The following is a 6,353-nucleotide window of genomic DNA, read 5'->3' on the forward strand; positions in this document are numbered from 1 at the left end:
GGGGAGGTTGAGGAATGCGGAGACAGACTATTCAAATAACCACACAAATATAAAATTGCATCTTTGGCAAATGCTGGAAGGAGTGAGCCAAAGAACTATGAGAGTTTTACTCATGGGATGTCATCTCTTAAGCGAGACAAGAAAAGATGCTGTGAGGAAATGATGTTTGAGCTGAGATCTAAAAGGTAGATTAGGAGTTAACTAGGAAAGAAAGAAAGGGAGCGTGTGCAAAATTCCCATGAAAGGAGAGAGCAAGGTAAATTGGAAAGGACTACAAGAAGGCTATAGCAAATAAAGAAAGAAGAGAGCATGGAAGATGAAACTGAGATGTTAAGTCTCAATAGCTCAAGTGAAGGCATTTTTGTCTTAGTCTTGAAACTAATGGATCTTAAAATCAAAGAATTTTAATTAGGTCTGGGAGGTTGACACAATTAGATATGCTTTTTGTATAAGAGCACATTGAGGGAGATCAGAGTGGAGGTTGGAAGATCCATCAACAATTTATTATAGTGGTCTAGTTCATAACAGTATCTTGTTTATTAGAAGGACTATGCCCCATTAATCAATAATCCTAAACAAAGCCATTGTGTTTTCTCCACTTTCCTTCAGAAAAATCCTCTTGGATCTACTTTTCCTGTACTTTAGTGGTCTCTGGAGCAGACCCATACCTAGGGGACAATTTCAGTCATTTGGTATAGTTCTTGTTGGATCCATTTAAAATTTCAATCTCACATTTACTTTTGGGTTCTCCTCCCTTACTTTCGACACCATTCAGGCTTTGGGATGGGGGCAGTGCTCACTGTACTTTTACATCTTCTCACCACTTCTGGTGGACCTCCATCCTTTGATGTGTTGAGTTCCTTCTGGAGAAGACATTGAGAAAGGGAGAAATATCTTTTTTTTTAGGAGATGACGATGCTAGCCTTTCTTGGCCACCATTATTTCCCTGGTAATTACAACTGGCTGATGAAATCCTCTGTGAGGCAGATTTTCAAATGCCACTGTCTTTGGTGGAACACGTATGGGTTCTTTACAGAGCATTTCAGGACTTTCACAATGCTGAGCTGCTTCATTGCTCTTACTCCCACCTCTCATATCCAAATTCACAGCTTCTTCTTCTTCTTCCTTTTATTTTTTTGACTTTTTAAAAAATGCCATCTTACTGAGATGTATTCACATACCATATAATCATCCCAAATGTACAATCAGTAGTTCACAGTACTATCATATAGTTGTGCATTCATCACCATGGTTTTAAACATTTTCATTACTTCAACGAAATAAAAATAAAAGGAAAAATACAAAAGAACACCCAGAACATCCCATATTCCTTATCCATCCCTATTATTTACTAATTGTCTTTATTTTCTTATTTATCTGTCAGTCACAAGATTTTCACAGTCACACTGTAGAAGCTATATAGTAATCATCTCCAATAAATCAAGGCTACTTGATTACAGTTCAACAGTTTCAGGTATTTCCTTCTAACTATTCTAATACACCAAAAAAATAAAATTGATGCATATATAATGCATAAAAATAACCTCCAGAATGACCTCTCTGTTTTATTTGAACCATCCACAGCTTCTTGCTGCTAACTTCTCTTGCCCAGCAGTCAGGCCGCCTGTAGGAGGTCCTGGCTAGCTGACTCACACCCTTAGTGTTTACTTGACCCATGGGACACTTATTCATCCTTACCCAAGCAAATGTGGGAATTTAGGCTGCTCCTTGGCTATATCTCTGAATTCACATCTTTTTCTAGCTCTTTGTCTCTTCACTCAATAGTCACAGGTAACAAGTGAACAAGTCTACCAAAAGAGATATCACCTTCCAATCTCTTGGAGCTCTCTTCTGTTGACATTATGGAGATGATGAGTGAATCACAAGACTACAGACTCTCCTCTAATCATAACTTTTACTATTCTCCTTTAATACTCTCTTTCCTCATCTACTTATCTTGATTGGAGGGAGATAGCAGGGTGATGGCTAAGGGATCAAGCTGGGTAAGACACTTTTTAATAAAACCTGAGGAAATATCTGACCCCCATCTATTTTCCCTGCTCTTTAGAGTGTGGGGTAATTTTTACTTTATATTTCCAATTTAGTTCCTTCTTGAGACAGAAAATATCTTATTCAGTTAATACTATATGGCTTGGACCATGATGGAGTTATAGGAGAAGGAGATGACATGTTATATTGAGAAAATTCATGATAAAATACATAGTACTTGGTAATCAATTTATCCTCTCTCTCCTTTAAGGCTACAAAGTTCTCAAGATTAGAATATAGTTATTTGTCTCAGTGGTTTTCTCACTGTGTTTCATGGAGAGAAGCTTCTGAAAGAAATCCATTTCATGTTTGCCAAAAAATATCCAATACCTTGGAAAAGATTTATCTTTTAAGCCAGCAGGATTCTTTCTTTCTTTTCTTCAGTACTTTAAATTAATACAGTAATTTGATTTTGGCGTGCAATGGTCTCTTTACATGCATTTGATCCTCTTAAAACTTATTTTATTGAACAGCTTAATTTCTCTGGCTTCCACTTTATTCAGTCGTGGGAAAGACTTTGCTATTGAAAAGATCCTTTAAATGTCCACAGAGTTATGCGGGGAGGATTGGCCGGCATCTCAGTGTGCTAGGTTCTCACTTGTGACAGTTTTCTAGGTAGTTTTGGTTGTCTAGGTGACCGAAGCAAAGTATGAATTGCCAGTGGTCTTCCCTTACTGCTCCAGTGCTCAGATTATCTTCCTCAGATAGAAATGTCCTCAATATTATTGTTAGGTCATAAATCATTATACATTCTGCTTGCGAGTACATGTCCCCAATGCCTTCAAATAAGTGAGACAAATTGTCCTGTTTCTACGTGATTTAGAATTAGCTTCCAAACAGCTCCTACTGCCTAGAAATTTTTTATTTGTCCCCCAAATAATGAGTGATAATAATAATTACTATAGCTACCATTTACTGAGCACTAAGTACATACCAGGCTTTGTATTAGGTGTTCAACTGAATGGTCTCCAACCCTTAAAACATCCTTGGAAGGTAGATACTATTATTGTTATCATTATTCCTTTTCACACAAGAGGAGTACAAGACTCAAGGGGATGGAGTGATTTTCCCAGGGTTACGCAATTGTTGTAGTGAATGGATTATGCCAGAAAAAAAATGTGTCTCGGTCCTAAAGCCTAATAACTAAAAGTGCGAGCTTATTTAGAAACAAGAACTTTGCAGGTCTAATTAAGTTAAGGATCTCAAAATGAGATCATCCTGGATTGAAGGTGGGCCCTGAATCCAGTGGCTGGTGTCCTTAACAGAGACAGAAAAGGAGAAGGCAAAGGCTCAGTAGAAAGCCTTGTGAAGATGGAGGCACAGATTGGAGTGATGCTGCCACAAGCTAAGGGATGCCAAGGACCACTGGCGGCCACCAGAAGCTAGGAAAACTTTATGGAAAAGGCTCTCCCTCACGGCTTCCAGGAAAAGCCAGCCCTGCCCTCTCCTGGATTACAGACTTCTAGCCTTCTGAACTATGAGAGAATAAATTTCTGTGGTTTTAAGTCCCCAAATTTGTGGTAATTTATTATAGCAGCCTCAGGGAATGAAGAAAAAGTATCTCTCTAAATTTGGGATTCAGAAATAGTTCCCCATGACTTAAAAGCTTATACTCTCTCTTCGGTGACATGCTATAGGACCCAGCTTATTCCACAGAAATCTAGGCAGATGCTCATTTATAACTGCCAGTTGTGTACTCAAATCAATAATACAGAGTTGATCTTGAAGGGCTGCTTGCTCAATTATTTCAAGATCAAAACAGTGTTTATTGAGCACCTACTTTGGGCCTGGAATTTCTCTCAGTTCTGGGAGACATGATGAGCAAAACAGAAAAGAAATACTGCTCTCATGGAACATTTGTTTCAGTGGAAACAGATGGATAACACACTAATAAAACATAGTAGTAAGAACTACGTGAAAAATAAAGAAGGCATTTCTTGAAGGAGTGCGACTGTAAATAGAGTGTTTATATAAGGTCTCACAAAAGAGGTGACCTTTGAGTCAAGATCTGAAGGAAGAGAGAGCCTTGCACGTAACTGAGGGAAGAGAATGCCAAGCAGAGGAAACAGCAAGGGCAAGAGTGGCTTGGAATGCTTAAAGGAACAAAGGAACAGCAAGAAATTATTTTGCCTGGTAGTGGGGCGAGAGCGAGTATGAGAGGGAGTAAGAAAGAGTGAATGAATATGAAGGCAAAAGCAGGACCACAGAAGGGCAGATCATGTAGGTAATTGAAAGAGCCTCGGCATTTACTTTGAATAAGATGGGAAGCCAGAGAGGGTTTTGAGCAGAGTGCCACGATCCTTATATTGTTCAAGGATCCCTGGGGCTTCTGGGAGACAGAAGGTTGTAGGAAGGTGCTATGCTTTGAATTGTGTCCTCCAAAAAGGTATGTTGAAACCCTTCTCCCCTATATCGCAGAATGAGAACTCATTTGGAAATAGAGTGGTTATAGATGGAATTAAGCAAGTTAAAATGGAGTGGTTTATTAAGTCCTGAGGGAAAAAACTCTACTACAAACTCCACGGTGAGCTCTGTTATGGAAACTTTGTTTCTGTGTATTTCCACTCTTTAACTCTCCTTGTCTTCTATACAATAAAGCCCTTTTGCTAAGTAATTCAAGAATAAGGTCTTGGAATACTTAAATCACAAACTTTAGTAAAAGAATGAAATAAAACTTTAATAGTTACCAGTCTCTTGGCCATCATGATGTCTTATAGTTAAAAACCGATTCAAATGATTTTTAAAACACTTTAGGATAAATTAGAAGAAATGGTACACCCTTCACAAAGCATACATAGTTTAAAAATGGAAACTATTTTGTATGCATTATTTTATATTTCACTTTATTCATTATTGATGATTTGGACTTTAAGAGAAATTCCATAGTTTGTAATTTCGCAGAAATGAGAATATTTGAACATTGTATTCTAGAAAGCAATATACTAACCGAACTGAAGTGAATACTTGTGTATATTGATAGCCTTAAACTTTTTTCTCTAATGCCTTAACTGTCAAATGATTAAAATGGTTAAAAGCATCAGACTACATAGTCTGCATGCTAGACTGAGTAAATACTGATGCAGGATTTGAGCAGGTACTGATGCTGTCAGTGTTGAGCACTATGGATTTAGCTGTGTTTCTGCTACAAAAGTGCAATATTAGACACTAGCTACATAGTGCTGCTGCCTCGTAGCTCCAAAGAGGAAAATAGGAACTGATTCACTAAATGCACATATTTCTTTAAGTTACTCTATTGTCCTTTACTTGGATGCAGTGCCATGCAGATTTATGTGGCTGCTATTTTTACTTACTTTACATTATTTTCATTAACACCTTACATTTCCCTCTTCAACTGACCAGTAGTGGCCCTTTAACTGCAGTAGAAAAAAAACATTTTGTGTGGCAATTGGCGGTAACTGGCACTTCAGATCAGAAAAAAATAATTTTTTTTTATACTTGATGCCTTTAGATGCTGTCTGCCCAAACTTTGAAAGACTTTAACATAAACAGTAATTCTTTCTACAATGCTACTGAGTTTTTGTAGAATCACTATATTTGATAATAAAATTTGCCTGTTTAATCTCAGAAGAAAAATGGGGTGGGCCCTTGACCCAGTATAACTGGTGCTCTTATAAGAAGAGGAAATTTGCAGATAGGCATAGAAAAGATTCTTCCCTATAGACGTAGAAGAAGCATGGCCCTGTGGTCATGTTGATTTTGGACTTCCAGCCTCCAGAACTGAGAGATAATAAATTTCTGTTTCAAGCCAGCCAGTATGTGGTATTTTGTTAATGGCGGCCCAAGGAAACTGAGGTAGCACAGCGGAGGAAGGAGGCCAGGCAGGGGAAATGCACTTATCCCAGTGAGAGCTGCTGACTTGCATTGAGGTGGTGGAGATGGTGAGAATTGATTACTGATTGGATTTTGGATACATTTTGAAGGCAGGCATAACAGAATATGCTAATAAACTGAATGTAGGTTGTGAAAAGGAGGATTCAAGGCCAATTTAAAGGCTTTACCACAACATGAGGAAGACTATGGGGAGTTTTACTGTGATGAAATAAGGAGTTTGATTTGGCACCTGTTACATCTGAGATGCTTATTAGTCAATCAGGTGGTGGTGTTAAGCAGAAAGTTGGATACACAAGTGTCCTTGTTTGCCAGAGCTGCTATGACTGATACCACATAATGGGTTGACTTAAACAATGAGAATATATTGTCTTACAATTAGGAGGCTAGAAGTCCAAAATTGATATGTTGGCAAAGTCATGTTTCTTTCCAGCCAGTAGCATCCTGGTGATGGT

This window comes from Tamandua tetradactyla, chromosome 2 (assembly GCF_023851605.1).
Source record: "Tamandua tetradactyla isolate mTamTet1 chromosome 2, mTamTet1.pri, whole genome shotgun sequence".
Taxonomy (NCBI): Eukaryota; Metazoa; Chordata; class Mammalia; order Pilosa; family Myrmecophagidae; genus Tamandua; species Tamandua tetradactyla.